Here is a 24,466-nt window from a genome sequence, read left to right as displayed (position 1 = left end):
AACCAAGCACATTTCACTGGCATGTCCCCTGCTGTTACGTATGCCTTCAAGTAGATACAATGTATCCAAAATAAGTTGAATGATTCTAATATACATGTACACTATTCCCAACTACTTATTCAAGATACATTTTTGTCATTCTGGGAATTGACTTGAGAGCTTGCTACATCCTTTTGCATATCTTCAGTTGTGGAAAATTTTCATCCTTTGAGGATGGCTTTTAATTTTGAAAATAGCCGAATGTCCTTAGGATCCAAGCCTTACGGATAAGTGGTGGTTTGTGTTGGGTAATACAAAAACAGGATTTGACCGAGAGGTAATAGTAGATGACTGGTTGACTAACATGGTGGTTCTTAAGGCAGTTCCCAAAGAGAAGTTCTAGAAAATTTCTGAGCAATGGCATTCTGGTCTATTTGTTAATACAAACAAAATTAAGCAAGAGTGTTGTCATTTTGTACTCACACCTGGTGGACATATTTGCTTGGATATAAAAACACAAGAGATCATATGTCCAAGAATAGAACTCTCTGATGATTCCTTCATTCTTTCATTTGTAGCTATGGAGTTTTTATGTGCAATGCACAATGCTAGTTGAAATCGGGTGTTTTGACCCAGCTGTTTTGTTGCAATCTATAAAAAAAAAAAAATCTGTAAACCCTCAGGTTTTATTTTTTCTAATTACAAAATAAAATGATCAGTGGCTCTTCTTAACCTCTCTCCAATTTCCAACCCAGTTTTGAGTCTTATTTTATCTGTGAGGAAATATACGAAAGTCAGGGATAGGATAATATTCAGGGATTCAAAATACTTGGTAATTAAGACTAGTCTGGCAGTAATGGTTTGCTTTTTAGAATCACAAGATAGGAGTGAATGTTAAAAACTGCTACAGCAAAATGTCAGTGTCTGGTGCGGGGCTCTTGAGATGAGCAAGTCTGAAACTAACCTTTAAGGAGCTCAGAGTCCAGTAGGGAAAATAGGCATGTAAGCACATAATTGCTACACCGTGTGATAAATACTGTGATGCGATTCCAAATATGGCCCATAGAATCACAGAAGAGACAGGGATTACATTTGTGGGAAACGTTAAGGAAGGACTGGGAGTCAACCAGGTATAAAAAGGATGAAGATTAACAAGAGAGGGGAGAGTGGACACAAAAGGAGGAAAGCAAGAAACAGCACCGTCAGCTGTTGCTAGATTGTGAAAGGAATTTATACCAGAGATATCTCCTAATTCTGCCGACCAGGAGCCATTGGAGGGTTTTAAGCAGGGAACTGTCAGTGCCGGATTTTCATTTTAGAGTGATAGCTTTGTCAGTAGTGGATGGATGGACTGGAGGATGCCCATCATTTGATTCAGAAGACTGACCCTTCCGGGGACCTCAGATCTGGTACCACGACATTGAGTAGGACCCACGGAGTGTGGGCTTGTCTGATCCTGTGGGCAGAGAAGAGATAATGCCCAGAGCCCAGCTTTAGGACCCAGCCATCTGTATTACATACCCCCCCCACCCCCGTGGACAGTGCTGTGGAGACAGGAAGGGGTTGTGTCCTCGAGGAAGGGGGTAGGTATGATGGCCAACCATCCTGCTTCCCAGGGACTGAGGCGCTTTCCAGAATGTTCAGTGCTAAGATTGGGAAAGTGCTGGACAAACTGGGGTGGTTGGTCAACAGACAGTTGCTCAGTGGCACCTGGTACTTGGACCGTCTCCCAGGCAACCCGCCAGGGGTCATCTCCAGGGCACACTGGAAGGGAAGGAAAGCTGAGTTAGTTCATGTTTTAGGGGCGGGGAGAGGTGGGAGTCAGTGGGGATAGTGTGGATTCAAAAGAGCTGGGCCAGTTGAAGGGAAAAGAGAGAAGAAAGGCTGAGTAGGAGACAGAGTGTGGAGGTTGGCTTCTGCCTGGGAACCCACCTCCGCTCTCCGAGGCACTGGGCTCTCTGCTGGTGGTAGGGAACATTACAGACTGAGAAGAGCAGGCATTGCCATGACTGAACATGTGTATTTAGCTTCTCTTTCATGCACAGGTTCTGATATTCATGCATTCACTTATTCATCCAGCGTTTGCGGAGGGCTTACTGTGCAGATACGCTCTCATTTATTTAGTCTTCTCATTGACTGGGAGGTAGAATTATTCCCATTTTCCAGATGAGAAAAAAGAGTCTCAGGAAATGTGGTAACTTCCTTTGAGTCACACATTACCTGGCAGAGCTGAGGTCTCAGCCCAGCTGTGTCTCCAAAGTGCCTGGCATTCCAGCAATCCAGCATATCCATCTGGCACAAATGACACAGCTACTCAGGGTTCCTGGCTTTGTAACCTCAAAATCAAGATTCCCAGCCTCACTGTTAGCAAGTGCCCACAGAGGAGGCCCAGACCCCGACAGTCCTGAGTCCACGTCTCCTCACAGAGACCCTGCTGACTCATGAGAGGACCCCATGTGTAAGTCGCTCGGTAGAATACAGTTACGTTAAGTTTTAAAAGCAAAACATGACCGAGTTTCTCGGTAAGTAGTTTTCTTGACTTTTTCTCTGCAACCATTGCTGAATGTTTATTATCTACAAAGCCCTGAGCACTCTGGCCCTTTCCTAGCTCTCTGACGCCCTGTAACCTGGTGGCCACGCGATTCTGCCTTGAGCATCCGTGTCTAAGCCACACAAGCCTTGGCGCTAGCTGCTGTGCCCTCTGGAGCTGGGACCTTCCCCTCTGCTCTGCAGGAGGCTGCTCTCGCTGGCACATCTCAGCTTCAGTGTCGTCTCCTCTGAGAGGCCTTCCCACTGCCTTGCAAACACCTCTTATTTTCAGCTACAATCTTAATCATGTGTCTCTGGTTTGTGTATTCGCAGTCTGTGCCGCTTTTCCCGGTAGAGGAAAACTCCACAAGACAGGGGAGCCCTGTCAGCTTGGATCAGAGGTGTTGCCAGGAGCTGAAGGATATCGTGCGTAACAACGTCTGGCGCATAGTAGGTGCCTATTAAATGTTTGCGTAAATGCACAAAAGAGAACATTCTCACTCATCACGCGCCATGTAAGCTGTTTCCCTCTGATTCATGAAAGAAAATGTCTCTTTCTCTTCACTAACCTCGATGTAGCATCTTCTGCAGGCTCTGAGACTGTTGGGAACTTGCCCCTCAACCTCCTGGGTGTCAGGTGAATGTGTCCTAACTCCTGACTTCCTGCCTATTCTTATCTCTTTGGAACCTCGTCTCTGACCGTCCTCACTTAGATGGTTGGGTTCAGAACAGGTCCTGGTGGGTGAGGAAGGCCCTGTCTGAGGATTATGGGCATCTCATGCTCCTCCTGGCTCTCTTGTATGTTTTCCTGCTGTTTTGTTTATTTATATTTTTCAGGAGGGATGACCACTTTTATTTATTTATTTTTAAAGATTTTATTTATTAGAGAGAGAGTGAGTGAGAGCACAAGCAGGGGGAATGGCAGGAGGAAGGAGAGGGAGAAGCAGGCTCTCCACCCAGCAGGGACTCCAACGTGGGGCTCCATCCCAGGACCCTGGGATCATGACCTGAGCCGAAGGCAGACGCTTCACCGACTGAGTCACCCAGGGGCCCCATTTTTCGGCTGTTCTTGATTTCAACTCTCTCATGGTCAGTTATGGTCCATTTTGGTTTGAATACCTTTGTAAGCCCTACAGTTCCAGAGCTTGCTATTGCTAAGGGTAACCTTTGCCAGGTGACACCTGATGAGATTTGTCACCCCAGGGCTTCCTCGTGGACTAGTTCTCACACGTGTGCATGCCTGTTGGGCTGCCCAGTACTGCTGCTGTTCCCGTGGCTGAACCATGGGGGCAGCCACACTTGGGGTGTTTTCAACTCTACTCATGGGAGCCCTGGCTAGTGTTGGGCCGAGTGACTGTGTCCTGTTCCAAGAAGCCTAAGCAAGTTTGAGGAGCCACTCCTGACTCACTGAAGATACAGTGTGGGGAGGGAGAAAGTGTGGGTTTTGAAGTTGGGCTCCCCTGTGCTTGAAGACGGACCCACTGAGTCACGTCCTTTGAGATCAGTCTTTGCATTTGTTAATCATGAGACATCACCATCACTGTCCTCGCTGTCTCCTGGTGAAGAGGGAGGACATTCATATTCATGGGAAATACTGATCTGATCTAAGAGCTCAGTACATGTTGTCCCTCTCTCTGTGCCCCTTCGCCCTGGAGCAGAGGTAGGAGGGATTGTCTCCGGCTGCCTGGGTGGACCACAGATTCTTGTCTGAGTAGAAAGTGCTACCTGGATCTAGAGATTCTGTTCCAACTCCTTGATCCCACCTACCTTGAGCACAGCCGTTCCGCCTGCTCTCTGCTACCCTCGTGTGGCCACCCTGACCCCGCCCCATTCCCGGTCCTCTGCTCCCTCGGTGTGGCCGCTCTGCTGTAATGCAGCCTCTCGCAGCTTCTTCGCCAAAAGACTCTTCCGTCTCTCCAACACACACATAAACCAGAGTTCAGTTTAATTTCGGTCTTGTCTGGTCAGGTAGTATGAGATCAGTTCTTCTAAACATTCCTCATCCCTTCTAATATGCATCTCATCCGTGAGAGATGCCACCGGAGAGACGGTGAGAGTTTGGGCGCCAGTAAGGTCACTTTGGGTTTCAAATCCCATGATCTGTTGCTTGTTCGACACAAAGTTCCCTGACCCGTAAGTGCTGAGACAACAGTATATTGCCATGGGTTATTATTTTTTTAAGATTTTATTTATTTATTTGACAGAGAGAGATCACAAGTAGGCAGAGAGACAGGCAGAGAGAGAGAAACAGACTCCCCGCTGAGCAGAGAGCCCTATGCGGGGCTCAATCCCAGGACCCTGAGATCATGACCTGAGCCGAAGACAGAGGCTCAACCAACTGAGCCCCCCAGGTGCCGCTCCATAGGTTATTTAGTCATAGAAATCCTCTCTTTTTGCCCTTATATTCAGATCTCTGCAACCGCCTCTCTTATTGGCGTGGTTGTCTAGGAAGAGAGACAAAGGGTTATCTGGGATACAGTAAATACACTATTCTGTTTGAAAAACTTTGAGGATGAGAATAAAGGGAAATTCACTTGGTGAAGTGGCTTTAAACTAAATTTGAGAGGGTAAGAGTTGAATACTAGACACTGAAAAGGTTTTTAGTTATTTTATTTATTTATTTATTTATTTTTGAGAGAGTGTGGGGAGAGGCAGAGGGACAAAGAGAGAAGGAGAGAGATTCTTAAGCAGGTTTCACACCCAGCACAGAGCCTGATTCAGGGCTCGGTCTCACAACCCTGAGATCATGAGTTGAGCCGAAATCAAGAGTCACATGCTTGACTGACTGAGCCACGTAGGTGCCCCTGCAGTCTTATCTTTATCCCAGTGTCAGTGAGAAAAATTTCGTGGCAGAATATTATGTGATTGAATTGGTGCTTAAAGGTTAGTGGTCAGATTCACCAAGGTGTTACTTCTCTTTCCCTCTCAATCTGTAAATTCAGTGTCAATCCCATGCTAAATCCCAATATTTTATTTTATTTTTGTTTTTGAAGATTTTATTCATTCATTTATTTATTTGAGAGAGTCAAGAGTCCAATGCCTCACCGACTGTACCTCTAGCCTCTAATATTTTATTTGTATGGGACTTGATCAGTTGACCCTAACATTCCCCCATAAAAGAAAGTCAAGAATAACCATAGATCACATATATATATTTTAACACATGCAGTCGGGGAGGTTAGAGATATGGTGTTCCAGCTATCTTAAGTTACTTTAAAATTACGGCAATGAGAACACTGAAGTATTGTCCAGGAACACATAACCGATTCAAGGGAGCAGGAAAGAGTTCGTGGCCACAGACCGATATGGAGATTTAGTGTGTGAGGAATCGTGCGTTATATCATACACTATTTCTAGTCACTTACTAAGGGTTAGACTGTCTAACGTATGGTATCAGAATAATAGATGATCTATTTGCCAACTGGCATGGGGTATGTTGAGACCTCCCTCGATACCAAATGCAAAAATAAATTTCAGCTGGACTGAAGGACTAAATTTTATAAACAAAGCAAACCAAAAGAAATCGTTAAACACTGTAGAAAAATATATTTAACCTCAGGGTGGCAAAGACCTTCCTAAGCCAGACACAAAACCCAGAATCCATGAAAGAAAGGATTGACAAGTTTTACTGCTTGTTGTTTTTTTTTTAATGATGTAAACGTAGATACCATAGATAAAAAAAATAAAAGTAAGTTATAGCTAGGGGACAATTTATTTACAATACATAGAGCTAAGTATTCCATGGATAACATGCAAAATACCTAATAAATCACATAAAAAGCCAAACAGTCCAGATGAAAATTAGAGTATGTGAGCAGGAATTCTCAGGAGAAACAGTTATCTATTAAACATCTAAAAACATGGTCAAGGGCATTTGAATTCAGAGAAATAGGAGTCAAAGTAACAAAGAGATCTGAGATTGTTAAAGGTATCAAAGACCTAGGGGCACCTGGGTATCACTGTCGGTTAAGCATCGGTTCTTTGTTTCAGCTCAGGTCATGATGTCAGGGTCCTGAGATGGAGCCCCATGCCTGGCTCCACGCTGAGCACAGAGTCTGGTTGAGATTCTCTCTCCTCCTTTTGCCCCTCCTGCTTGTGTGGTCTCTCTCTCTCTCTCTTTCAAAATCAATAAATTTTTTAAAAAGTATCAAAGACCCATCAGATTGTTAAAAATTAAAATGATGGATCACATCTAGTGTTGGCAAGTGTTTGGGGGAAATAGGCACCTTCATTTACTGTTAGTGAAAATGTAAATTGGGGCAGCCGTCTTAGACATATTTTGGCAGAATGTATCAAAATTAAAAATTGAAACACCAGTGGTGCTGTTTCCACAAATCTGTGCTACACGTCTAGTCACACACGAGTGCCGTAATTTATGTGCATAGATGTGAATCATGTCATTGTTTCCAGCAGTGAAAAATGGCAAAGAACCAAAATATCCATCAATAGAGAATTGGTTAAATAAATTATACTATATCCATACTTTGTAATAACGTATAACAGTTAAAAAGAATGAGGTAAATTTATATATACCAAGTTGGAAAGATAACCAAGATGTATTGTTAAATGAAAATACAAAGAAGGTACACATGCTATTATCCTTTTTGTGAAAAATAAGAAAGAAACCTCGAACAATAGATGTGCCTTGGTTATGTTTCGTCTCCACATAAATATGTGTTTAAGTCGAACTGCTACTTATGGCTGTGTGACTTTGGACAAGGTGCTTAATCTCTCAGTGTTTATTCTCCCTGTGTGGAGAATAGAGATAATGATAATCATACATATCTCCTAGGGTTGTAGAGTATGAGGAAATAAATTAATCTCTTTAAAGTTCTTTGAATGGTACATGGCACATAGGCACTCGAGGAGTGCTCCTATGATTCTGATCCTGGAAAATTAGGAGTTCTGGGGTGGGAGTGAGAGGTAAGTCATAAGGGAGGGGAACTCTAATTGTTTATATGCTATACTTAATATTTTTACAGTGATCCCGTGCTTCGGAGTGGAGTGATTAGAAAATAATTTTAAAAGCTTATTCTAAGGAGATCTGTTAAAAGGTAATTACAGAAATGCGGGGATGAAGTCAGGAGGTTCCGAGCTGGGGTGGTGACATTGGGAACAGAAAGGAGAGGCTCTGTTTGGTTGTGGTTGTAGGAGGTGAGAGAGGGAAAAGGCAGACGCCGTTCTCAGGCTGAGAGATGGACCTGGAAAATGCTGAACCATGGGATCTTTTCGTGAGGTGGAGTACTTTGAGATGGAGGGAGATTCGTTTAGTTTAAGTTGTGTTGAGGGTGGGCTTCTGGGGCCCACACTAACACCACACATTCGGTAGACTGGGTGCAGAGACTGGAGTCCTGGACAGAGCTGACTGTTTGGATACCACTTTGAGGCAGAACAGTGGAAAAAGTCTTAACTTCTCAGGTCTCATTTTAAGGGTTCTCGTGTCATATTTCCATTATAAAAATAAACACACATGCTGTTCTGGAACAGTCTCCAGGCTAGGGAGACAGAGACCTGTTCTAGCCATTGTTTATCCGTATTTCCCCCAGCACACGTCTACTGAGTAACTACCACCGGCCAGGCGCTGTGCAGACTGACAAGGCACAAGGGGCTCCTGCTGCTTCATGTCCCGCAGGACTCAGATGCGCATACAGTGAGGGCAGCACCATGTGCCCCGTGCTCCAAGAGGCATGTGTGCATGGGGCGGTCGCGGTGTGAAGCTGGGGGGGGCTCCAGTCTGTGGGGGTTGGTGTGGGTGTTGGGGGAGATCGTACAGAAAAAGAGGGGAATGACCTGAGTCTTTAAGGAGGAGGAGCAGTTACCAGGCGGATGTGGGAGCGGGAAAAGGGAAGGGCATTCTGGAAAGAGGAAAGGGCCCATACCAAGGCATCGCCAGCACAGTGCTTGTGTGTGTGTGTGCGTGCGTGCGTGTGTGTGCGCGCACGCGCGCGTGTGTTTAGGGGATTATGAGTATTTGGGCGTCATGCTACATGAGGCCAGGCGTGAGTGGGGAATGATCATAAAGGAACCTGAAAAGAGGGGTGGGAGTTAGACTCTAGATCGCCATTGGGCTCTTCTCCAGGCTATGGGTTTTCCTTCCAGAAAAATCACCATGGCTCCATCGGCTGTGCGGCAGAGGGTGGAAGGGGAAAGGACCAGGTGCAGATAGACAAGCGAGGGGTTATGAAAATATTCCAGGAGCCCTGCCCGTGAGCCGGGGGCAGCTGGATCTGAGGGTCCCAGAGAGGCAGAACTCCCACGGCTCCGGGGCTGCTGAGACGGGGGGACCCCCTGAGGGAAGGTGTCGCCGCAGTCTCCAGGCTTCGCACGTGGGTGACCCAACGGCCGGTCCTGTCTCCCTCATGCTCTTTTCTGTCAAATCAGTCTTGTCCTTTCAATCCACTGTGTGTCGCCGGTTCTATGTCTGGGGTGCGGACCTCTGTTAGGTCTTACCTTGGCGAGGGCCCGAAGTCTCCACCCCACGTGCCCTCTGGGAATGGTCTAGCCCACGGCAGCCGGAGCCATCTCTCTGAAATACACCTCAGATCGCAGTTCCCCTGACTTTAAACCCTTCCACGCCCCTGCATCGCCTACGGGATTAACATCGAAGGCCCGGAACATGACACAGGAAGGTCTCCCTGATTTGTTCTTCCAGCCATGGGCTATCACGCTCTGCCGGGATTCTGGGCTTCAGCGACCCCCCCATTTCTCGTAGTTTCTCACACAGATAGAGGGTTTGGGGCCTATCTCTATCCTGCTGTCCTCTCTTAGAGCTCTGTTCTCCCCAGTTTCCTCAACACCCGTGCACACACGCACGCCTGTGCATGCATACACTCCCTGACCCAACCCCTTCTTTTGCTCCAGGGAACACCTCTCCCTGCTTTCTAAATGTCTGTGGCTCCAGCAAACCTCCCCAGACCCTCATCAGGGTTAGTCTGCCCACAGTCCCTATTACCATACACCCTGCGTGTATCTCCCATGTGACTGCTTGGTTCTTGTCTCTGACTCTGACTTTCGTGAGAGCAGATGTGGCTTCCTCAGAATCTCTGTGTTCCCAGTGCCCAACGCATCTCTCGACATGTAGAACATGTTCATGGATTGGCAGAATAAATAAACTAATAGACTAGGGGTGGATGGGGCTGCCATTAAATGAATCAGTAGATCGTGGAGAGCAGAAGATTTACGGGGAAATGTAAGTTCGGATTTGTACATTTTACCGCTGAAATGCCCCTGAGTCACCGAGGGGTGGTTATTTCAAGGTTGCTGAATAAACCAGGCCAGCTGTCAGGTGTGGAGAGCGGCGCGCTCAGCTCCTAGTGGGTAATCTGTGCTAAGGTGTCTTTTCAGATGATTTAGGGAGAAAATAGAAGATAAGAGAAGCCACGCACACTTGAGGGCAGTGTGTTTGACCACAGCCCAAAGAGGAAATCAATTTATTTTTTTCTTACAACCGAGAACACACATGTCTACACAAAGACCTGTACGTTTAACTAGAACGTTTCAGAAAATAATACAGGGTCTTATTAGAAGGTGATGCCTTCTGCCGTTTTCTGTTCTACTGTGCTCTGCCTCCTCCTGTCCTAACCTCCGCTACCATTTCTCTTCTCTTCTATTTAATGATATGAAATGCTCCTGACATTCTGACTGGGGTCTGATAACCATTGCTCTTTGGGATGCTGGGAAGGGGCCAGAGAAGGAGGGGACGAGAGATAGGAGAGGCCCGTGCGCCACGGACAGCAGGGGAGTGAATGTTCTAGAGAGCCAAGTGGGTTTGGTGTGAAATGTTGCAGAAAGTTGACGGGATCCTTGTGAATCTGATGGTGAGGACGCCATTAGAGACCTGAGCAAGAACCTCCTCTGTAGAAACAGAGACCCAGGCACGGGGCTGCCTGGGGTTTTCTCCTTTTTGTCTCATTTTTGCCTTGTGATGGCCCCACAAGGCAGGCGTTCTCGCTTCTGTGAGTTCTGAAATAGGCAAGCTGAGCCTCAGAAAGGTTCCTTGAGGCGCTCACTGTCACGCAGTAAGTGACAGAGCTGGGATTCAAACCTCGGTCCATCTTGACTTTAAAGTCTGTATTTTTCTGGTCGGACCACAGCAGCTAGTCTATTTTTGTAATATTGGGTAAGTAATTTAATTTCTATGGGCATGAGTTTACTAATCTATGTAATTACAGATGAGAGGGTTGACAAAAATTATAGACTACAGAAATATACAAAATAAAGAGCAAACATTCACCCACTTAGCATTATCAATTTAATCTTCAGACTAGTTTTTTCTTAATTTATAAAAGTAATAAGATCATATGGTAAAAATTCAACTCATGAATAATATTAAACATGAAACTTAAATTATTTTAAAATCTCTTTCCATTCTGGGCATTCAGTGATTCCAAGATGAGGCTACTTGATCCTTTCGATTTTCTCATTTTCAGTGATGACCGAAGACTGAGCATACCATCCCTTCCCCACATTCCATTCTGCATGGATACTCCACTGGGCTGACCCCGTAGCGGTGTACCAAGAGCCCTCAAGGAGCCACCAGAAAGCCCAGGACTGGGCGCAGCTCTGTGAATGACCGGCCGACCTGGAGGTAGGCAGTTTGTTTATCTGGACGTGGGTTCCTCTGCTTGACCTCTGGTGACTGAAGGGACAAGGAGTCACTGAGGGGAGACCATGGGGCAGGGAGCTTACTCACCCTCACCAGGCGCCACCCTCTGTATGCTTAGCCTGTATCTGCTTGGCCTGCAGACCTACCCTCCACCCATGGCCATCACATGTCCTCCCATCCTGCCCTTGGGCCACCACCCCTTGATTACAAGGGCAGGGGAGAGACTTGTGGGGAGGGTCTCAGACCAGTGTCACAGGATGCCTGGCTCTCAGAGCACGCCATCTGGGGACACCTGCCCGTGGTGGGAGAGGTCGGAGGGCAGAGGTCTGAGCATCACCAGAGGCTCTGCTCAGCCCACTGCTTCCCGGCTGAGGACTTTGGCAAGCCCCAGACTGTCCTTGGTTGAGGCCTTCCTTTTGTAAAACGAGGATGACGATCATCACTCTTTCCACAATCTAGGAGAGTTCTGATGATAAGATGAGATGAAGAATTAAAAAGACTTTTATCATCATGATGCCTCCTGTTAATACTGTTTCTTAGACTCTTTGATGGATGAGGGAGGACCGTGGAAATGCAGCTCTCCTTCCTTTGAAAGGAAGGGAATCTGAGCCTGGAGATTAGCTGGTTACTCAAAGTAAAACCCCATCCTCTTGAGCCCGTGTCCAGTGTGCAGACCACGTGCTTGCTGGGAGAGCCTTGGGAAGGCCAGTCCCACGGAGGCTAGGACCAGCTCTTGGATGTTCTTGGATAAGGACAGTGGTGCAGGCCTTCCCTGACTCATCAGACGGAGGCCTCCTGTGTGAGGGCAGCCTTAGTGCCTGGGAGGGAGATGCTCCTGGTCACGCTTTGTGGAAACTGAGGCCTTGTAGAAGATGGACACCGATCTTCTTTGGCTGTTACAGAGTCTGCGTATGAAGTTCACTTCTAGGCTTTTTCCAAGCTCAACGGGAAGTGGAGCTGAGGTAGCTAAAGGACAAAGAAATCCCTTTTACTCCCAATATTAGGCACAGCCGAGGTTCTCGAGCCCCTGGGCCTGTGACCAGAGTCACTGATGCTCGAAGGGTCTGTCTTCTAACTCTTTGGCCTCTGGCCTGTAGTATCTGGCCTAGATAGAGCCTCTGCCCTTTTATGGACCAGGGCCCCTGTGGTGTCTGTGAAGACTGGGGAGCCTCATTGCCAGGCCATCCACACGGTCACTCAGAGCTGGAGGATCAGCAGGGCCCAATCAGGCCCCCAGCTTTAAAACAGCACAGAGCCCCAGCACGGAAGGAGAGCAGACACAGGTGCCCATCAGAGCAGACAGCTCATGGACGTCTGGAGGTGGACAAGGCAAAGGCCATTCTGGACAGGAATGTGGCCTGTGGATGGGGTGGAAGGAGGCTCAGAAGAACGGGTCCTATGGACGGAAGATTTGGGAAACAGGAGAGATCTGGACTGAAAGGCGGGGTGGGGGGGGATGTAAAGAGATCTGGAGAATGGAATCTAGAGGAAAGGAAAATGGGCCTGATGGCAAAGGAACGGACATGCCAACACTTTGGAGCAAGTGGCAGACCCAGAGATCACAGGCCAGGGCGGAGGTGCTGGGAGGTCTGGGAGATCAGACAGCCTTATGGCCAGAGGCACTGGGGGCTGAGACAGGAGCAGTGGCCTGAGTGTGCCTGAGACGAGGAATGCCACATGTAGACGGTAGTATTTGGAATAGATGGACCCTAGATGAGAATGGATGGGAGTGGCCAAGAAATTGGGCATGTTAGAGGATAGACCTTGTGGGGAAGGATTAGGGAAAGCCAACGACATGTGGAAATTGAGGAGAGGGGAGATGGACAGGAGCATGGAGAGGTAAGATGAGAGGGAGGGGCATCCAAGTCAGGACGTGACCACAGGTGATGCGTCTGCTCTGCAGGAGAAGGACAGATAGAGGGGGTGACAAGGCACAAGAAGAAGACAGACTGGGGACCTAGTACTGAACACACATGAGGATGGTGGCCTGGGGTCAGGATTACAGGCATAGAGAGAGAGCCTGGATTCTAGAGAGGAAAAGTGGGGGTTGAGCTGGAGGGGTAGCACCAGGAATTAACTCACTCACTGGGAAATTGGAGGGAAGCAGAGAGAACATCTCCCTCCAAATTCCCAGAAAGATCTGGTGGGACGTGCTAGCCCACTACCTCTCCTTTCATTACATGCTGCTGGTTTCCTCATGCTTCTTGACCAAAGAGAATTTGCATCCTTGGAGCACAGGCTCTAGAATTCTCTGGACAGTTTCCTGGAGGAGGCTGCGAGGGGAGGAACAGGCAGGCAAACAGGAAGATGCCGTCCTCAGACTCCTTTGGGGGTGGACCTCTGCGTAGACTGTTGTGACCTTGGCTAGTGCCTGGAGGTGCAGTCCATTGTCAGGACAGATTGGGTCCAGGTCTATCTTTGGGGAGACTTGTGAGTAACCCATTGTGCTGGGCTAGACCTGGGATGTAGGATGTGATGATTCAGGTAGAATTTGCCCTCCTCTGTCCTCCTTTGGCTTGACTCTAGACCCACTAGTTACCTGGATCATCTCACTTCTTCCCTCTTTGAGGACAGGAAAAGGGACCAAGAGGGAATAAACAATCTTCAACCAGGTTCTTCAGCTGAGGAAGGAAGGAAACAAAATGCTTTAGGAACATAAATGCTTTGTTATGATGGGTTAGAAAAAATGCATGAGAAAAAGAGACCATGAGCACCAGGCAAGACCCCATGGGGATGAAAAGTCTGGAAAAGAATGGAGGGACCTTTCTTTTGGAGGGATGTCCATGCTGCCCTTCTCTGAGGGACAGGGAGTTATGAGCTGCACATCTGTGAGCTGTGCAGCGTGGGCCTGACTTCACCGAGCTCTTTCTCAGCTTCGCCGAGAGGTGCTCAGCAGGGGAGTGGGAGGGAGGAGCAGAGAAAGGGATGAAACTGATGGTGGTTGGGGACACAGAAGACGGCCTGTCTAAGCCCCTTCTAAATCCCCCAGTGGAGGTGAATGAATCAGGTTTGGGTCATGGCGGGCCCTGGAAGATGAGACTATCACGGATTGTCCAAGGCTGTGTTGTCCAAATGTCTGGCTCATGGTGTTACTCCATCTAAATTCTTGAGCATTTAAAATTCGGGCTGGTCGGGATAGGCCCCCAGGGAAGCTGTGAGTAAGACCACAGTAGCGTGTTAAGATTTAACTGTATTTGTTCCTGGGCCAATGGAAGACGTTTTTTTGGAATTTATCATATGTATCCCAGCAACACTTTATGAATGAAATAATGTATGAGCATCACCAGTTTTTCTGTGGGGTCAAAGAGTGGTATTCAGTGAGAGCATGAGTAATGTTTGAGTCACAGATCTTCAGAGAATTAAATCAGCACAAAAAATTTTTGGAAGGGGAATCGACTCGGTTTGCATAAGCCTAAATGGCACACCTAGTTTCAAAGAAGAAAAAGATGTGTTGTCTTCAATCATTTGGAATGGTTTACCCTCCAGCCTGCCTCGTTAAAGCTGCCACTTTCTCTGATTATTTCCCTCCTTATTTTTAAATTAAAAACCAAGTTTAGAGACATTATTCACACTTATCAAGAAGCTGTCGTTGATTCGTGGATGATGAAGTGAAACGGGGTGCATCAGAGACATCTCTGCCCTTGGGCAGTCTGGAGGATTTTTGTTGATACAGATGATGAGTCTAAGGGGTCCTGAAAGGGGTTTTTTGCTAGAATGGGAAGATTGCTGTGGGGGTGAGGGAAAGAGAAAGGAAGGTTATTCAGGAAGGAGGTGACTCAGGCGGCAGAGCTAACAGCTGTAACTCGAGGGGCAGAGGCAGGAAGAGGATGCTGACACCTGCACCGTGAAGGCTTGGCTTGTCGGTGCCCATAGTGTTGCGTATTGGCCCTACTTTGTAATGGGGAAGTGGTGGGCTGAGAAGGTAATTTTCACAGGGTTTGAGGCCAGTGGGCTACAGCTGGCTATTTCGGCTGGATCTTTCTGCTTTGAGAGTTGGGGTCTTTGTGGACACTTGGAAACTTGACACCTTATTTGGTGGGCAGTAAGATTGGTTTTCTTCTCTCCCATACGTCTTTCAGAGTAGTTCCTACATTGGGATCTGCTCACAGTGTCCTGGAGGTTGGGACTGTGTCCTTATTTTCCCTCATCGTTCTATCCCCAGCGCCAAGATGGAACATTGCAAGCCATGAGTGAAGCTCTTGGAACACGCTGGGGACCTGATCTCTTCATTCAGGGTGTGGGGGACATGTGAGCTCCTCAGATGCAACAGAGTTTTGGGCAAAGCTCCGGACAGATGGATGTCTTGCATGTAGGACAACATCTTTATGAAGAGCAGGGGGTGTGTGTCTACATGTAAGGGCACTTTGACTGAGCCTGGTGGGACATGTCCTGAGAACCCGTTTGGCATCCATGTGGATCCTGGCTGGTATGTGGGGTTTATAGGCACATGGACCTCCTGATTCGTCCCTCGACTAACATCTTGTTCCTAGTCGCCCCCTAGTAATGCAATATCTGGTCAGTGTAAGTCTCCGTGCATCAGGCTCTTGGAGTGGTCTGGGGTAGATGGATTAAGAATGGCCTGTTCTGGGCTCTTTTGCTCTATGTTTAGTATAGATACAACATTAGTTTCCCTATTCTGAGCTCCTGGCCCTGGGTCCCAGGGGGAAGACATGCTTGGTTGGGGTGGCTGCTTTCCCATGGGTGTTGGTCATCTCCTTGACCCCTGACCTGATTGAAGCATCTTGGTCCTGTTCTTGCCCAGATCTCATTCAGAATGGGCAGGGAAGCGTGAGTCTTAGAGTTCTAAGGGCCTTCAAGACCTTCCAGTCTAAGCACGTTGTGTTGCCACGTTCTTCTTCCCTTGGCCATCAGCCGGTCTCACAGGTTAGAAGAGTTGGTCTTGAATTGAGATTGGAGTCAGCTGGCAGTGTCCCGGGTGGTGGGCCAGGGAAGCTTTTACTGGGAGGGGAGTGGGGGGAGCCCGAATCAGTTCTCTGCTTTTATTGTAACCTTGTGAGTGAGAGTGAGCTGAGGAACACTGAATCTGTCTTTAAATCAATGCATTGTCATTGGGAGCATAAAGGACAGTTGTCCCCTGGTGTGTCTGGCAATCAAACAGGAGAGAGAGGCCTGAAGGTGGGGCAGGAAGGACTGGGATTAGGGAGAAGCAGGACAAGCAGGACGGTGAAAACTGCAACCAGCAGGGATTAGGGATTGCATCTTCTCAAGGAGGCTTTTAAAAAGAGGAGCTGTCTTCTTGGACCTGGGCTGGGTGTGGAGGTCTTTATATATGGTTACGGAGGTCTGGCCCATTTGATTCTCCTGGGATGCCTCTGTGAAACCCAGCAGCTGAGATACCCTGCTTTTTAGATTAGGCAGTCCCGGGAAGAAAGGATGGCAGCCTTGGAGCTAGGGACAGTGGGGGAAGGGGAGCAGGTAGGTGTTCCGGGAGGGCTGTGTGTGGACCACCTGTATTTCATTAGGGAGTGCCGCTCTTCCCTCCTCCCTGTGTGTTCTCTCTCTCTCTCTCTCTCTCTCTCTCACACACACACACACACACACACATACTCACACACCACAAACACTCACCACTCTTTTGTTTCCTCCCCATCCGTAATTCCAGTGAAGATGCTGCAGGCACATCACATCGGACTCTGGGTCTCTCTTCCTGGGCTTGACAGATGCACCTCTTAGAGCTGAGAGCTGGACCTGCCTCCAGGAGCCCGGCTTCCCTGCCGGGCTGTGCCGCCACTGCCGTTCACATGGCTTCTTTACAGGAGCAGCTCCTTTGTCTCAGGGAAGGAGGGCTTTCCTGAATCCCCCAGCTTTGCCCAGCCCCTATCTGAGTGTACCGGGATTGGGATGAAACCACAGTGAGGGAGAGGGGTGGGGAGGTAGAGCAGCTCCGTTTGCTCCCGGGGCTGGGTAGGCTCTGCTTGATTAGCATGAGAATAGAGAGACTTTCCTGCATCCTCCCTCAGGGATGGAGAGGAAGGAGCAAAGGCTCTAGCTCCATCATACCCCATCAGAGCTCCTGGGACTGAAAATGACTACCACCCTATTCCTCCAATCCCCGAGGACCCAGAACCCACAGTGTTGAGAAAAGCTTTGACGGAGCCGGCGGGTGGATCTCCACTCCAGATTTTCCAGCTGTCCCTGCCCCCCCACCGCTCGGAGCAGGATGCCGAGATGGCTGGTGATGCAGAAGGTATGTGCTTTTTCAGTTCTGGTGCTGATGCTGTGTGTGTGGTGAGGTCTCTGTGGCGCAATGGACGAGCGCGCTGGACTTCTAATCCAGAGGTTCCGGGTTCGAGTCCCGGCAGAGATGGTCACCTGGCAGGTGCCTCTTTTATTTTGTGTGCTGTCATGCTAGGTTGATAATTGTATTTATCTGTCCCTGGAGGTTCTGGGGAAGAGAAAGGAAACCCCTTTCCCCAGAAATCCTGGACCTCCTCTCCTTTAACCTTCCCTCCCCCTTCATTCTTTCTCTGTTCCTCCTTTATGGATTTTCATTGTCTAGCGAAGGCTCAGATGTCAGCAGCCAGACTGACACAGCCTTTGATTCCTGTGCTTCCTAGAAGGATCACTGGCATACAGGGACCGAGGTGCCAGACCACGGGTTCTGGGACCACGGTGATTCCCTCCTTCTCCTCTGAGAACACAAAAAGGCAGACGGACCCACATGCCCATGAGGAAATGTCCAGCTGTCCTCTAAGGTAAGGGCCGCCTTGACCGGGGTTGGTCAGGAGATGGATGGGGTCATGCAGAGGACAATTTATTCACCATCTTTGTCATTCCTGCGGCTTTTTGTGCGAAAGTGCATCACTCCATTTCTCATCTACAAGGTGAGAGGTACTCATTGCTCTTTGTCCCAGTGGGATAAGCTGCCCAGCAGCACAGGAATGATCAGTGCAGATAAGCTCGTCCCAGGGAACCCAGAGGTCTCATGCTCCTGCAAAAGTTGGTAGCTTTTCCTGTTTGCAGGGCAAGCTTGGACGGGGCGGGGGGGTTATTTCCATAGTTCTCCGTTTCCATCAAGACCTCTCACCCCTCTCTCGTTCTGCATTCACTTCTGCTCCCCCTCCTTGCCTCATCGAATGGCCACATTCAGCAAGATCTGGAGCTTGGGTTTCTATTCTGGGCTGGGCTGGCTCTCACTCTCCCTTGCATATCGTGGCCTCCAGCGTATTAGCTAGAGGGAGCTGCCCATGCCAGGAAGTGACCTCCACCCCAGGTGAACCCAGGAAACCTGAGACACACACCTCTCCTCCCTCTGCTGGGGAGTCAACATCTCTCCCAGGTGCGGCTCTGCACGGGCATCCAGCGGACACAGGCTTGCCCTCAGGCTCTGGGAAGCTGGCGTGGGGTGAGGGGGCCAATCCACACAGGGTTCCACCAAACCCTGCCAAGAGGTGGGAACTGACAGGGAAGATAGGAGCACTTGGGTGGGAGAGGGATGTTTTCTGCCTTTAGGACACCTGACCTTTGCACAAAACTGAAACACCTGAGCTTCTCTCGAAGTACTCTGGTGCTTTAAAGGGACCTAAAATTCTTGCCGTTAAGAGCCCGTAAAGATTTCCCTTTCTGAGTTCTTTGGGCAGAATATCAATTCAGATATTAACTCTCTCCCACCAGCCCCGTGGATGTGTCCTTTGGAGGATACGAGTGTGGGCCAGAAATTTCCAAGCAGACCCTTCCAGAGTCTTTCTTTTATTGTTAGCTCTGCCTATGCTAGGTGTTTTTTTCTTTTTTTTAAAGATTTTATTTATTTATTTGACAGAGACAGAGATCACAAGGAGTCAGAGAAGCAGGCAGAGAGAGAGGGGGAAGCAGGCTCCCCGCTGAGCAGAGAGCCCGATGTGGGGCTCGATCCCAGGACCCTGAGATCATGACCCGAGCCGAAGGCAGAGGCTTTAACCCACTGAGCCACCCAGGTGCCCCGCTAGGTGTTTTTTGCTCTAAGCTCTGGCCTGAGAGGAAAAATTTGTATTTGTGGGGTGGGCTGGGGTGAGGACAGAATTTGGCAAAGCAACCGGGCACCTTCTTCAGCCATGGCCAGCGTACTACCTCCTTCTGGTTCCCCTTTGTCATTCTGTTGGAACAGGGCTGCTCAGTGAGAGGTAGGGAGGTCGTTCAAGGTCAGGACAAGGGTACGATTTCATTGTGGCCTGTTCCAAGGTTTGCTTGATTCTAGAAGCTTTCTAGGAATAAAGGCTCCACATGACATTGTGGGGGTGGGAGGGTAGGGGTGAAGAAGGGAGGGGCTGTGTGTCCCTGCGGGCACTGCACTCAGATTTGATGACAAGTCTGATGAGGGTACAGCATGGCCAGCTCCTAGGAGTGGCTCGCCGCCAGCGAGGACTGAGGCCCACAGACCACCCCAACCTGCTTTCCCCTGGAGACCTTGGAATTCGAAAACCTTGGGTTAAGAAAACCTCTCTGAACTTGAGCGGCTTACTTATAGCGACAAGGTTGTTTTGCGTGTCCTGCGGATGGGAGAATGATGAGAAAGTCCGTGGTGCGGCTCTGCACAGAGGCACAGGGTGTGTCAGCAATGCCTTCCAGCTCCTCCATGGGTGGGAAGGAGACCTGGCTGCAAAGTGGGGAAAGGATAGGGTCCCAGCGGTCAGCCCCTCTGCATCACACCCAGGGAGGCTGTGGGCCATCAGCTGGGGCTGACACTGCCCTATGCTGCCCCAGGAGAGAGGGTAGACTGATCTTTCCAGCTGGTGGAGTCCTTCAGAGAGGAGACACTCCCTCTGTGTCTTAGCTGGGAGCTGGGTCTCCGCCAGGCAGGTCGAGGTCCCCATTAGTTCTGTCACTCAAGGTAATTAGAAGTTTCCACGTACTCACACACCAGCTAGTTTCTGGGGAAAGTGGTGTCCTGGGGACTTGAAGAAGGATATCATAAGCCCTGGGGGCAAGATTTCTCACACTGGTAAAAATTTCTTTATATGAGATAATAGCTTCCTTCTTAATACATGAGCAATAACTTCTGATTTATGAAGATCATAATTTCTGTATTGTCACGTTACTCAGAATGCAGAATAGAAATCGGTGTGTTTTTTTCTATAAAGTCACTTCAGTGGAGGACTCAAATGCTTCAGTGTGCTAGAGCTGGTCATTATGCGGGCAAGATGTGCCTTACTTATTACTGTTTTCTCAGTGTCTAAAATATGGTAGGCATTTGATGGATATGTTTAGAGAATTAATGCTGACTTAGATTGGCTATAAATTATGTCGAAGGGAGAGAAAGAAATGTAGCTTCTAGGAACCAGGAACACAGGCAGTATCTTCATGCAGGAATTCATTCACTTTACAAATATTCCTCAGGCTCCTGCTTCCTGCCACCCACCATGTCCTCCATCCCGGGGTCCACAACACCATTGCCTACTTCCTGCAGGGGGTGCGTGTTCTTGTGGCAGATGAAGGACAGATGGGCAGCTACCATTATGATAGCATCCTAGAGGTACCTGCGGGAGGAACTTAACTGAAGAGAAGAGGTAGACCGATAGGCCTGGCGATCATGGAGGACTGTCACAGGAGGAGATATTTGGGTGAAGAATGAGTGAAACCAGAGGGATCAATGAGACCCTCAGGTGGGCACCAACTAGATGGCTTTGGAGGACAGCACCAAGGTCCGCGTGGTCAGGGCAGAGGAAGGCATGGGGAGACCAGGTCAGACATTAATCTGGGGCATGTCACAGAGGTGGCACTGTTGGCCTGTCACACGCAACTTGGCCTTGTAAAGTCAGGCCAGATTTGCTTGCTTCTCCTTTCCTTTCCAGCAGTGACATTCCTAGGTCATGTAAGCTTCCTGTACACAAAATTAAATCAACATAATATCCTCATTGTAATATAAGACAAAAGTAAAAGGAAATAAGTTTGTAATAGTTGACCTGTATGCCATACTAGCAGTCATGGATCTGAAGAGTCCCCTTCAGTGCCAGGCTGGGGCTGTGTTAGGGCAGGACAGAGCAGGCGTGCCTCCTGCCCCACTTAAAGACCCCATGGGATGCTGTTGTGACTTTCCAGACTGGTACTCGCTGTCAATAAATTCGTGATCCAAACAAATTCAATCTTCTGGCAAAGATCGCAGCATTTTGCATTCATGGATATTTTAGGACATTTTCAATCATGCGGAAAGCTCTCTGTATTTATATGTAAAAACAAGTGAGATTCGAGGCCCAGATACCAACAGCTCGCTTTTCAATAGGTCATTTAAAGGAAGTACACGGCAGGAGGCAAGCCTGAATCATGTGAGATGCACCTGCCCCTTGTGGGAGGGGATGCGCCAGGCCCAGGGACCCTTCCTCTGTACAGCAAGTCGTGGCGCCCAGTCTTCACCAAATCAGAAATTACACCAGATTTTCAAAACGCTTCCCCGGGGCAATTCGAGACCTGCCGGCCAGCTCTGACTTAAGGCTTGTGGGTCAGGCGTTCCTTCATGCTCATGGAAACCGTCGGCAGGTCTGAGCGGAGGAGCGATGGCATCTCACTCACATGGTCCGAGGCTGATTTGGGCTGTGGGTGAAGAAGAGCGTGGCCGGGGACGGGGCGTGTCGCAGGTGGAAGCAGCGAGATGCGGCACTGCGTTTCCCAAGTGGTGGTGATGTTACCACCGGCCGCGGAGGCTTTTGTAACAATACCCGCCCAGAAAAGTGATTTATCATCTCGGTAGAGTGGAGCTGGCATGGATCACTTACGTTTTGTCTGCGAACTAATTACTTTTATTTATTGCCATTACAATGGTTGTCACCTACGAGCAAAAATGTGCGTTTTGTCTGTGTTTAAAAGCCATAGCAAATGGAACTGACTCCCCCAAACAGGATTTCAGTGTTTATGTCCTCAGTAATTTCTATAAATTATAATGGAATCGGATGTCTGTAAACTTCGCTGTGTCCTCCCTGGGAGCTGGATCTGTCTGCTTCTGGGATGGTGACGCTGTTCCCCCGAGCACCTTGAGGAGGGGTCCTTGATAGAGCAGTGGTGGGACATGCATATGATAGAAGACCCTGGGAGCAGGTGCTCAGGGGAGGAAGTGGGAGTGGCGGCTGGGGGACAGAGGACCTGGGACTCAGTCTGAGGTCTTGCTGTTTGCTGGCTGTATGACCCAGAGGTTCACTAGGCCACTTGAGCCTGGTTTCCTCAGCTAGAGATGAGCCAAATAATACCCAGAATTAAATAAGGTAAAATGTCAAACTGTCTGGATTGTAAGATACCCAGTGGGGGAAAGAACACAAACCAGCTTCCTTTGTTTGTGGACAGTGTTCCAGCCATCAGGCTGGTTTCCTGGAGACCGTGGTGAGGATGTGGGGGACTTGGCCATGGGCCACATGTCATTGTCCCTTGGAAATGCCTCGTTGTCATGCAGTGCCAGGGGCAGTGACAGGCATGGAGTTACCCTTCCAGGGCACGTCCTCTCCCTGCGGTCGCTGTGGGGGCCCCACCTTTCTCTCTGGGGCTGACCCTGGAGACTGTGCAGGGATGGGGAACAAGCTTCAGCAGGCCTGTGGAGAGGCCCCTGGGAAGCCTCTTTGGTGAGCAGCACAGGGCTTTAAAGCCGGGGATGAGGCCAGTCCATCCCCACGGTGTGGGGAGAGGAGCCCAGAGAGTGGCTCCTGGCTCCTGGCTCCTGGCTCCTGCCCAGGGCCCTTCCTGGGAGCATTTCCTGCCACAGACCCTCCTCCATCCCAAGTCTGGGAATGAGTATCACCCGGGAATCACTAACAGCCCCTCATAATCTCTTCTTTCTTCTGCTACATCTATAGACCACTTTGGGGGAGAGAAATGGCAGCATTCAGAATAGCAGACAATTTAGTACCGATTATATTTATTTTGAAGGCATCCCAAACTTTTTTTCTTTTTCAATGATGCACAAACTTCTAACAGTGTTTTCAAAATTTGTATCCTTAAGCCTGGTCCTGACAGCAGAGGGGAGGGATTGATGACCCCCAGATGTCAGGAGCAAAAGCAAAGAGACTTTTGCCAAGCACAGCATTTTCTTGAAGGCTTACATTCCTTTATGCTACATTCTAGTACAAATTTGGGGTTCTATTTCCTTATAGCTGCACTTTTTAAGTACAGAAATAATTAGCTGGCCTTAAATCTGATGATAAGACTGGTACCTGCCATGCTGCACATACGGGTGCCTGGCTTAGCCTAGTGACAAAAGAAAAGAAATACATTCCTAGTAAAAATAAGCCTGAGACCCCTGAGCACCCGCTCCGAGTTGAAGGGGAAGATACTCTGGAGACAGGGTAAGGGGCTGGAAACCTGGCCGGGAATGCACGTGAATTCATTACTCATTCAGCAAACATTTATTTAGTCCCTACTATGTGCCAAGCATTGAACTAGGTCCTGGGACACACTGATGAGATGACACAGATGATCACAATAAAATTGGGGCTGTGAGTGAAGGGGCGGTCCATGGGGCAGGCAGGCCCGAAGCCGGTGCACTGAGGTCTTCAGGGAGGCGGGGAGCTTCTTCCAGACAGCGGCTCTGGAGCGGAGTCTGAACGATCACTGGGAAATGGCAAGGCCGAGAACGAAGAAAGGATCTTCCTCGACCGAGGAACAGGGAACTCGAGGTGTCCGGTGGCAGAGAGGGCAGAGGATGGGAGGCAAGGGTGGTCCCACCGGGGAGAGGGAGGCAAAAGGTGAAGGGGAGCGGAGTCAGAGAGGGATGCAGGGGCCTGACCCCACAGGGCTGCGTAGGAACTGTAGCGCGTTTTGTCCTTTTCTGAGAAACGAAGGGAAGTCACTGGAGATTTTAAGCCAAAGACTGCGTGGTTAGATTTGCATTTTAGGAAGATGATCCCATTGCAGCTCAGAGAACAGCGTAGAAGGTGCCTGGGTCTGAGAGGGTGTGAGAAGGCGGAGGGAAGGAGACTGCCGGCCTGCGGAGGCTTTGGGGGAAGCCGGTGGGCCCTCCTTTCTCGCTGCGGTGTGGACAGCGTGCAGTGCAGGTGTGCGCGGGGCGGGCTTGCACGCCTGACGTCGGGAGAGGAGAGACGACGGCTCCTCCTGTCCTCCAAGGCCGCCTCCTCCCTTTCAGTTAAGCTCCGAGCAGGTGGAAGGAGGAGGCGCTGGACGTTTGAAGGGAGCGCGGGACGCGGGGTTAGTCGGTGCGGAGACCTGTGGACCACTTCCCGGACGGTCTCAAGGCCCGTTTGCGGGAGCTGGACTGGCCCGAGGCTCCGGTGGCACACAGGCGTGTGTGCGCGGCGGCTGGTCCAGTGTCTGCTCTCCTGGCGGGGCGCGGCTGCTCTGCTCCCTGGCAGAGGAGCGTCTGCGTGAGTGCGCACACGTGAGTGTGCGTGTGTGCATGTGTGTGCGTGCGCGCGTGCATGT

The 24,466-nt window shown here is 49.3% G+C and overlaps 1 long non-coding RNA gene and 1 other non-coding gene across 6 annotated transcripts in view; both read left to right on the top strand.

The window, feature by feature from the left end:
- The window catches only part of LOC111139025, a 77,341-nt gene that overhangs the window by 21,901 nt on the left and 30,974 nt on the right, over positions 1-24,466 (top strand). For 3 of the 5 annotated variants that reach the window (XR_002640075.1, XR_002640071.1, XR_002640072.1), the window contains exons 2-7: positions 2,842-2,958; positions 7,491-7,562; positions 10,938-11,095; positions 15,276-15,539; positions 16,737-17,321; positions 17,692-17,829. This is a non-coding gene — a long non-coding RNA (uncharacterized LOC111139025). The remainder of the gene's footprint in view (positions 1-2,841; positions 2,959-7,490; positions 7,563-10,937; positions 11,096-15,275; positions 15,540-16,736; positions 17,322-17,691; positions 17,830-24,466) is intronic. The other 2 variants (XR_002640073.1, XR_002640074.1) reach the window with 2 other exon arrangements.
- TRNAR-UCU lies at positions 17,368-17,441 on the top strand. Its single transcript has one exon. It is a non-coding gene; the product is annotated as a tRNA-Arg (tRNA).

Source organism: Enhydra lutris, unplaced genomic scaffold, assembly GCF_002288905.1.
Source record: "Enhydra lutris kenyoni isolate GAN:26980312 unplaced genomic scaffold, ASM228890v2 scaffoldscaffold94, whole genome shotgun sequence".
Lineage (NCBI taxonomy): Eukaryota > Metazoa > Chordata > Mammalia > Carnivora > Mustelidae > Enhydra > Enhydra lutris.
This window is presented reverse-complemented; position numbering and strand designations above follow the sequence as displayed.